The sequence below is a fragment of the Aristolochia californica genome, unplaced genomic scaffold, assembly GCF_029961685.1.
Source record: "Aristolochia californica isolate CCGP_79_NKW_82.1479 unplaced genomic scaffold, dmAriCali1.0.hap1 SCAF_3, whole genome shotgun sequence".
NCBI lineage: Eukaryota > Viridiplantae > Streptophyta > Magnoliopsida > Piperales > Aristolochiaceae > Aristolochia > Aristolochia californica.
Window position 1 is genome coordinate 16,557,967 of NW_027181992.1, and position 10,797 is coordinate 16,568,763.

The following is a 10,797-nucleotide window of genomic DNA, read 5'->3' on the forward strand; positions in this document are numbered from 1 at the left end:
CAAATGACCAAGGAAGGCCCACATATGTAAGATTATTATAAGATGGGCCACATGACCAAGGAAGGCCCACAAGATGGGCCCAAGCCCATAAGAAGTATGACCAACAATGATTACAAAGAGCTGACATCCTTATCACATCAGTTGGAAGATCAAGAAGGACTCACAAAAGTATCTTTATCTTAAGGTCACAATCAAGAAAAGTTTTAGTTTAAGTTAATTTTGTCTTTTATTAATATTGAGTTACCTAATTATGTTAGGACTTACCTTAAGTGTTAGAGTTTGGGTGTAATTGGGACAAGGGTAGTTTTATTGTAATTGGACTCTACTACCTTCCTCTATTATAAATAGCGGTTCATGTACTCTTATTACAACAAGTTATTGATGTCAATGAAGTATTTTATTTTTCCATAAATTAACACATACTCCAGTCCTAATGTTGGATGTAGGGCACACTCCGTCTTCAATCGGTAGTGTGTCTATCGACATTGCTCTGAAGTGTCCACCACCATGTCCCTCCACAGGACAATGACTCTCAAGTGGGTGGAGTTATAAAAGCTATTACAATGGGGGGGGGGGGGGGGGGGGGGGGGGGGGGGGAGTGGATTACATAGATGTAATAATAAGTTCCTCCGTCATTGTTTCCCAATCGTGATATTTTTTTGACAGGTTAAAATAAATGATGATATGAGGCCACCTCTTTTTCAATAATAATGTCCCCAAAGAGACATAATAGCAACAACTGTATATAACACGACCATCTTCAACCACATATAACACGAACTAAATAATAAACTTTATAAAAGAACCCATGCAATAATCTGATGTAAAAAAATTTTCTTAGGCGCACAAGCTTCATCTTTTGTGCTCCCCTTTTCTTGAATATTTTGGTCACATAAACTTATTCACAACATATGTAATAAAATACATCTTTCTTGTACTTCTTCTACTTCTCCCTCAATCTGGGAGGTAATGGCAGTGATCCCAGCTTGAAAAAAATATCATAGATGTAGCAATAGGCCCAAATAACATAGATGTATAAATATGCCTCTCAAACCAGGAAGAAGTGAGATTTTTTCCTGATATACCAACTCAAAAAGTGACACAAAACAATTGGCTTAAATTTGGATTTTCAATGTAACTGAATACCAGCATGACCTTTGATTCTTCCAATGTGAATATTTCTTAAAATATAGATCAGCTTAACATGAAATTTTCTCATTATGAAAGTAGACTTAAATACCTTTCATCCAAGTATAAATTTACTTCATAAAATGTAATTATAAGAAGATAAATAATCTGATAGATTTTGGTCTTTGTCATCTTGCTGAACTAAGTACTGTTTCTCCTTTTTTTTCCAGAATGACCATCGACTCTTCCAAGAAAAATATCTCCTTATAAAAACATTATACTGAGAATTGGTAAGAAAATAGACTTATGTATCTTTCTTTTGATATATAATTCTCCATATAAAGTCTCTTTCTTGATAGCATAAAATACCTCAGAAGTTGAGGCTTTCTGCTGCCACTCGAACCTTTTTTTCAATCTGATCTTTACTACTTCAATTATCAATTTTTATTTGTAGATAAATCAGATAAAAAATTGGTTGAATAGGTAAAAGAATAAAATTACAGATATTTATTTATATATATATATATTTCTCCATAAAAAGTCTAGTTCTTGATAGCAAAAAATACCTCGGAATATGAAGATTTCTGCTGTTGTTCGAACCTTTTTGCAATCTGACCTTTGCTCATTCAAATATCGACATCTCTCTGTAGATAACTCCGATTGGAACAAATCATTTTTCTTTGGGATGTAGACTCAAATATATTTCTGTCAATATATAATTTTTAATTTGAAAAACTCCTTAGAGAAGTAAAAAATGCAAAGAAAATAATGGGTATAGGGACTAAAAAAAAAACTAGAAACCTAGACTTAGGGACTGAAAAAAAAATAACTACAAACCTAGACTTAGGGTTTAGGGTTTAGAGAAAAGGATCACATTAACTCCGTGAGTTGACCAAGTCAACTCACAGAACCTGCTCTGATACCATGTTGAATTTATGGAAAAGAGAAATACTTCATTGACTTCAATAACTTGTTGTAATCAGAGTACATGAACCTCTATTTATAATAGAGGAAGGTAGTAGAGTCCAATTACAATAAAACTACTCTTTGTCCCAATTACACTCAAACTCTAACACTTAAAAGATAAGTCCTAACATAATTAAATAACTCAATATAGATAAAAAAACAAACATAACTCAAACTAAAACTCTTATTTGACGTGACCATAAGATAAGATACTTATGTGAGTGCTTATTAATCTTCCAACTGATGTGATAAAGATGCTAGCTCAAGGTAATCATTGTGGGTCCTACTTCTTATGGGCTTGGGCCCATCTTGTTGGCCTTCCTTGGTCGTGTGGGCTTGAGCTTATCTTCCAACAATTTTGGTGGATTTCTGTCCTGTAATGGCATGCAAAGATATTTCTGGGGGATCCTCCTCAATAATATCATCAATCTGTAGGGGTTTCATGATTTCATGGACATCTAACTAGAACAACCTTTTACACTGATGTCTTACCCTATATGTTTCATCGCAATTGTAACATAACTTCTTTGCCCTGCACTCAGCCATATCTCCACTAGTTAATTTCCAATAAACTGGGTGGGTGGGTTGCTGGGTCGTGTATCTACTGTAGGAGTAATAGTGGGATAATTTCAGACTGGTTGCCCTACTGGAGAAGCTAACTGAGGGCTAGTGTTGCACCTCCCTTCCCAGCTAGTGGAAGTATTCTGGTCCCTTTGCCAAGCTAGTCTCCTATTTTGAATTTTTTGTCAAAATTCCAATGCACGAGCTAGATTTATTGCTCGAGCTAAGTCAGCAGTTGCATGTAGCTCCACCTCTAATCTTAATGACTCATTAGGGCTCGCTATAAATAAATTGACCTGCTGGTCTATGAGAACCATCCGGCTAGGTCTTGCCAATTTTTGTTGGAACTATTTTTGATAGAGTTCCACGAGACCAGTTTGTCGTAACAACACCAAATCCCCCAAGGGGTTGTTTATGGCTGGCCAACCGAATTGTATAGTGCATAATTCTTTAAACTATTCCCAATTCAGCACTAATCTATCCAACTCAACTTGATGAAACCGAAGTTGTGCTTCCCCAAGCAAGTGGAAAGCGGCCAGACCTACCATATCACTAGCTGATGTTCTTTGATGGATAAAAAAAAATTTGCACCCATGTCACCAAATCAAGGGGTCTTCTGACCCATTAAAATTAGGAAAATCAAGTTTTGTATACCTTGGTACGGTGCCTCCTCCCTGGTTGAAATTTCCAGTCTGACCAGGAAAACCAGTGCGCCCAGCAAATTGGTCTCCCCCTCTGTTGTGCGAGTTGTCCTCTCCTCTTTGTTCCAAATTTGAGTTCCTTCCATTCATCATATTTTCCATCATCCCAGAAAGTCTCTCAATCTAAATACTCATATCCGAAATTTGTACCAACTGCTCCATGATTACAACAATTTTTCTTGACTTCTGAGCACCACTTCCCTTAACTCATTAATGTTGTTCTTCACCATGTTACCCTACTCTGATACCAAGTTGTTATGGTCCCTAGCCATGGATCGAGTTACTCGGCATGGGAATTGTGAATAAAACACTGTATTAGGGTTGTTGGTCTTGGTAATGAAGAAAAGAACCTCCTTTCCTTACCTGTTCTTGGTAAGATTGAAAAGGAGTTTCCTTTTCTTAATCTTATAGGAGGGCTAGGACTTCCTAACCCCGCCTTGCTTGGTTATAGGCTAAAACAACCTTCTTTAGATGTGCTACTCGGTTAGGCAGTCAAAAATCTACCTTTCTTGCTCAAAATGGAAGAGATCAATCCCCTCTTGCTGTTGTGAATGTGGAAGAGGCTAAAGCCCCTTCTTGAACTCGGAAAATAGTACTCAAGTCCCTCTCCCTTAGCTTGGATAATATCAATGCAACCCAGAATTCAAAGAGAGAAAGAATAAAACTCAAATCAAGAAAACCATACCAGGAGCTCGTCAAGGAGAACTCCAAATCCTGTTTAACCTAATTCAATACTTGTCTTTTCTCTATTTCTCTACCCTCTAAATAGGATTTGATGTCATAAGTGTTTTAGGGCTAAAACTGACAATTCGACCCCAGCGTCCTTGCTCATTTACATAATTAATGAAAAAATATACTTAAAGCAATATAAAATTTAAAATTAATTAACTCAGTGTGATAAAGGTATGGAATCTACCTTCAATGAGATATCATACTATTTGAGTTCAAGTTGCTTCTTTCTTCTCAAGTTGATTTATATATTTGTCTCGGTTTACGTCTCAAGTTGCTTGTTGGATTAACATATTGCACATAAGAAATTGTTTACTTCTTGATTAATGGTTGAAAACTATATGGGAAAAAAAGTGATCTTCTTAAAATTACCACCATATCCTTAAAAAGGTTGTCTAATTTTCGAAGATGGTAACAATCAGCTAGGAGGTTTCTCATTACTCGATACCTCTTAGGCCACCTAATCAAACCAGCTCCTCCCATTGATGAAGAAGATAGCTCTTATGTGAAATGACTCAACAATAACACTAACGAATTTAGGCCCCCATTACTGAAATCTCGAGCAAGGTGAGAGAGGGAGAAAGAAAAAGAAAGAGAGAGAGAGAGCTCTCAAGTAGAGAAGAGAGAAGAGAAAAAAAGGAAAAAGAGTTTAACCTAGAGAAGAAGACTTCACGAGATGAGAAGTGGAGAACTACTTAACTTTCTTATTGTAATTCAAGTATAAGCACCTCTATTTATAGTAAAGGAAAGTAGTAGAATCCAAATGGAATTAAACTACTATTCTCCTAATTACACCCAAAATATAATTCTTAAAGATATGTCTATCATAATTAAATTACTCAACATAATTAGAAGACTAACATAACTCAAATTAAAACTCTTCCATGAGGCACGTGATCATATGATAAGGATGCCAACTCGTGCTTATCATGGTGGGTCCCACTTGATCTTTCAACTCATGTGATAAGGATACTGTTTCATGGTTATCACTATGGGTCCCACTTGATCTTCAAATCTTCCAACTCATGCCAGCTCATGTGATGACCCATCATGCAATCTCACGTTCTCATGGTGGGTCCCACCAGCTCGTGCAACCATGGTAGATCCCACTTTGTAACACTCCCCCTCAAGCTGGGGGGTGAGAAAACATCGTAAACGGCCAACTTGATGCAGATGGTGGACAAGATCTTATGAGTGACTAGTTTAATGAGAATGTCTGCAACTTGGCTTTGTGAAGATATATGTTTGAGAGCTAATATGCCGGTTTGAAATTATTTTCTTATGAAATGGCATTCTAGTTCAATGTGTTTTGTTCTCTCATGGAAGACCGGATTTGATGTGATATCTATTGCTGCTTGATTATTGCAATGTAGATCCATAGGAGTTTCTTTATAGAATCCGAATTCAGTGACAAGGGATCTGATTGTTATGGACTAAATAGCAGGTCGAGTCATTCAGAGGCGTCGTGGCTGATTCATTGAGTATTTAGTTATTGGTTGTAGGGGCATATTTGTAATTTCTTCCTCTTTAACTCTTGATGTCATGAACCTTATTTGGGGGAGGGGGGAATGGAATGGAAAAGAGCAAGTCTTGATTTACGTAAACCAGGAATTGGAGTTCTCCTCAACGAAGCCAATGGTCCAAGTTCCCTTCAACAAATCTGCTCTATCTCCTTCTCTTCTTGTTCTAATTCGTCGAACTCAACACCGGATCCTTTCCCACATCGCATTTTTACAAGATCCATGACCAGGGATCATAACAACTTGGTATCATAGTAGGGTAACATGGGGGATTCATCCAGCAGTGACGATCTGAGAACCTTTGTCAGAGAGATGCAAGCAGACAATGAGGTGTGAAGCAGAGAGATGCACGTAGAGATGAATGCACATAATGATGTGCGAATGGCAGCATGGGAGACCAGACTCGGACAACAAATGGAACAAATCACGAGCAGGGTTTCAGAGATAGTGACTGGAATAAATCAGCCCCTGATCGAAGGGTGGAAGACAACTCATATAGTAGACAGGGAGAGCAGTCTGCAGGGTACAGAAGTTTCCCTGCGCAGGGTGGAGGTTCCATGCCCAGGTACACAAAATTAGATTTTCCCACCTTCATTCGGTCTGACTACCCCTTAATTTTGATACACAAATGTGAAAAAAAAATCCAATCAAGGAACAATAGACTTTGATAAGGTGGGCTTGGCTACCTTCCACATACTCGCTGAAGCGCAACTATGGTTTCATCAAGTCGAATTGGAGAGACTGCTATGAATCTTTAAGGAGCTATGCACTATACGGGTTGGGCCACTTGCATACAACAACCTACTAGGGGATTTGGTTTTATTAAGACAGATAGCATCCGTGAAAATTTATCAAAAATAGTTTCAAGAAAATTTAGCTTCAGCAAGCAAGATGATTAGAATCGACTAGAATGTAAGTTTGTTTACAACAGGTTTTAATGAATCTTTGAAGTTGGAGGTGGAGCTCTACACACCTGCTGATTTGGGCTGAGTAATGAATTTAGCTCGAGCACTGGAAGAAAAATAGAAAATTCAAATTCGGAGGACTGGTTGGCAGGGGGGAGGAACAATTCACCTAGTTGGCAGGGGGGAGGAACATTTCACCTCAGGTATCATTCCCAACAGTGCCACTGCAAAAAAAATACTCCGATTAATGGTTTGGCAGCAGATACAAAGTCTAGCAAACCAACATCCCAATATATACAAAAATTAAACAAATTTGAGATGGGTGACCAAAAGGTAAGGAACTTATGTTATAACTGTGATGAACCTTACATGGCAGGACACCAATGTAAAATATTGTTATGGTTGGAGTTAGATACATTGGAAGAAGATGACACGATAGAAGAACCTCCAGAGGAGGACGAACCAGCAATTTCTTTGAAAGCAATTACTAGAAAGAAGTCAGCCAAAACAATGCAAGTACAGGCAAGTTCAAGCACAACCTCTAGTAAAGTTAGTGGACTCGGGAAGTACCCACAATTTTTTACGCATGACGGCTGCTAAACATCTTCAACTTGAGATCCAGCGTCATCCAATTGCCTCGGTTTCAGTTGCAAAAGGAGGCAAAGTCCCTAGCTATGGGGTCAGCAAGGCTGTAAAATTTTCTATTGGTACCACTCATTTTACTACTGATTTATTTTTCATACCATTAGCTAGATTTCATATGGTACTGGGAATCAAATGGTTGCAAACCTTGGGCCCAATTTTGTGGGATTTTGCTGCCTTGACTATGAGTTTTGTGGCTGAAGGACGCCAAGTGATGTTACAGGGCAGACAAGCGAAGATGACTCATTAGATAAACCTACTTCACAAACAACACCCCCCGAGCAGCACTTTAAAGAAGTTATTGGACGAGTTTACCAACTTATTTCAGAAGCCTTCCAACCTGCCTCCCTCGAGGGACTGCGATCGTAGAATTTGTTTGAAACCTGGATCAGAGGTAGTAGTTGTCCGACCAAATAGATATCCACACCTCCAAAAAGATGAAATTGAACGCCAATGCAACCTAATGATGGAACAAGGCCTCATCCCACCCAGTTGATCATCACTCTCCTCTCCAATCCTTCTCATGAAAAAACATGATGGCACCTGGAGATTTTGTGTGGACTACAGGGAGTTAAATGCAAAAACAGTCAAAGACAAGTTTCCCATCCCAGTGGTGGATGAGCTATTGGACGAATTGCATGGTTCCCATATTTTTACCAAGTTGGACCTACAATCTGGTTATCATCAAGTAAGAATGCATCCTCACGATATTGAGAAAACAACATTCCGTACTCACCATGGACATTTGAAATTCGTGGTTATGCCATTTGGGTTATCAAACGCACCTTCCACATTTCAAGCATTGGTGAATGAGGTATTCCGTGACTATCTCCAAAAGTTTGTGTTAGTCTTCTTTGATGATATTTTGATTTACATTACATCGGGGGACCAACATTTGGAAGACTTACGTCTTGTTTTCCAACTTCTCCAAGCACATCATCTCTACTACACTCTAAATGTTCATTTGGAAAACCCAACCCCAAGTGGCCTATCATGGCCATATCATCTCAGCAGAGGGTGTAATAATGGACCCAGAAAAGATTACAACAGTCATCAACTGGCCACAACTACACAACATATCCGCTTTAAGGGGATTTTTGGGTTTGGCATGATATTATCAGAAGTTCATAAAAAATAATGGGATGTTGGCCATACCCTTCACTAGTCTTCTTAAACGCAACGCCTTCAATTGGATCGCTACAGCTACAAACTCCTTCAATGAACTCAAACAGGCATTAGCTTCTACTCTAGTCCTACAATTACCTGACTTTGAGGCATTATTTATGGTAGAGTGTGATGCTTCCGAGGGAGGTATTGGGTGATATGGTCCCTTGCCATGGATCAAGTAACTCAATGTGGGATTGGTGAATCTAGAGTTGTAAGAGAGTTGCTGCTCTCAGTTTGGTGGAAAAGACCCTCCTTTTTGCAGCTATGCTGCTGTTCTCGGTAAGGGTTGGGAAGCCACATGCTGCTCACGGAGAGGAGGGGGATGGCCCCTTGCTGCTCATGGCTGACAGGGGTTAGGACCCTTCTAGCTACTGTCCAGGTTAGGGGCTGAAAAGCCTCTAACTTGGGCAGTCCACAGATTATAGGTAAGGAGTCCCTAACCTTGCTGCTCTCTTGGTTTAGAGGATGAAGAACCTCTGGCCTTGCTGCTCTCGGTATAGGGGCTGGAAAGCCTCTATCTTTGCTCGGAAAGGAAAGAGAAGATCATCTCTTGCTGTTGTGCACTGATTAAAGGCTAAAGGCCTCTTGTTGAGCTCAGAAAAGAGGAAGAAATCCCTCCTTGTTCTTGGTGAAGAGCAATGTAAAATAGAAAATTAAAGAGAGAAGAAAGAAATTCAGATTCAAGAGGAAACTTAGACTTGGAACTCATCAAGGAGACCTCCAAACCCTAGAGCTCATCAAGGAGAGCTCTAAACCCTGTTTAACCTAATTCAAGACTTGCCTTTTTTCATTCTCCTTCCCCTCTAAGTAAGGTTGACGCCAACTTAGTTTAGGGTTTAATTTTACAATTCTGCCCCTATAGAAATTTAACTTAAATAATGCATAAAAACGAATTTAAAACAATATGGAAATAAACCAATTAACTCAGTGACTCAATGCACCTCCTTTGGATGACTCGGTTAGCTATTTGAGTCCTCAACATCTGCCCCCCTTGGAGAAAGAGCTTGTCCTCAAGCTCCTAAGCTGGGTAGACCTACTTGAAGTTGTCCAACTGTTTCCATGTAGTTACGGCTGGTTCGCTGGCTGCCTAATGGACAAGGATCTCCCACTAGTCATTAACCAATCGGGCTTGAAACACTGCGGCTAGTGTAAGTGTTGATTTTCAGGTTTCCATGATTTAGGTCATGGAGAAAAAGACATTGAGAGAAAACAAGAGGAAGAAGGAGGTTGTGGACTTGATACAAACCCTTCCCCATAAGGTATATTTATAGGTATCAAAACTACCAATATTACAAGTATACCCTTTACCCTAATAAGAGTGAAGAAGAGACAGGAAACGTAAACTAATTACATAAGTGCCACCCTAATTACTTCATATATTTCAACAACGCCCCTCAAGCTAGGAGGTAATGGCAATGATCCCAGCTTGAACCAAATAACATAAATGTCATAATAATCTCCTCCATTATGGTGTCCCAAGGATAAGTACGAAACTGGACACAAACTCTCACAAGGTAAAAATGGATGATAAAACATAAGTCGAAACCAAACTCAAGGATTTCGAACAAATATAGTGAAAATAATCACTAAAGTGGGTAATGCCTGTCATTCACAAGACGACGATAAAAGATCCACGGGTACCAATAAAAAGTCTCAATAGACTTAAAAACACCCCTATGAATAAAAGGGACAACCAAAGCAATGCTTTAAAAAGGGTTGGCCAATAAGGGTAAGTGAGAGCCAAATAAAGGATGGTAGGAGAAAGACTGCCAAAGGGTAATGGAGATACGATGCTAAGGCCACCATGTGATTTTTCTAAGAAATTCAAAATTTGCATCAAAATAACCAATGCAACAACTATCAGCAAATAATGAACCCAAGGCAAGCAAATGAGGAGTTCTTCTTCAGAAATAATGTCTCAATCAAAGAGACACAATAGCAACAGCGAAAATGGGCCAATGCCCAGATAACATGCACCATATGTGCAGTTGTATAGTAGCGGATAACAGGTAAATAATAGAGGTCCTTAAGAATAATAAGGACACATAAAATTGTCCGCAATGAGTCCATCAGTAAATAAGGCAGTTGCACCAAATCTGAGTAAAAATCCAAGATAATAATTCAGCTGGAAATAGAGAATCGAGTTGAACCGAGTAAAATAATAGACCAATATAGCCGAGTTGTGGGAGAAATTGGCATATAACTTGGGACCCAGACACGTATACCGAGGGAAAAAAATAAGTGGCCTGAGTCAAGTTGACCCGGACCCGAGTGGACCCGGTCCGTGTTGGTCCGAGTTGACTCAGTCTGGCTGGTGCAGAAATAGTACCCTCGGGTTGGCCTATTGGCTGGTTTGCTAGCTCGCTAGCTTGACTCGAACGAGTCTGGGTCTAGGCAGAACAGAGCGGCCCGGTTGATTATTTCCTATTTCCTAACTTAGGAAACATGAAATATATGAAAAGTATCTTCATCTCGACT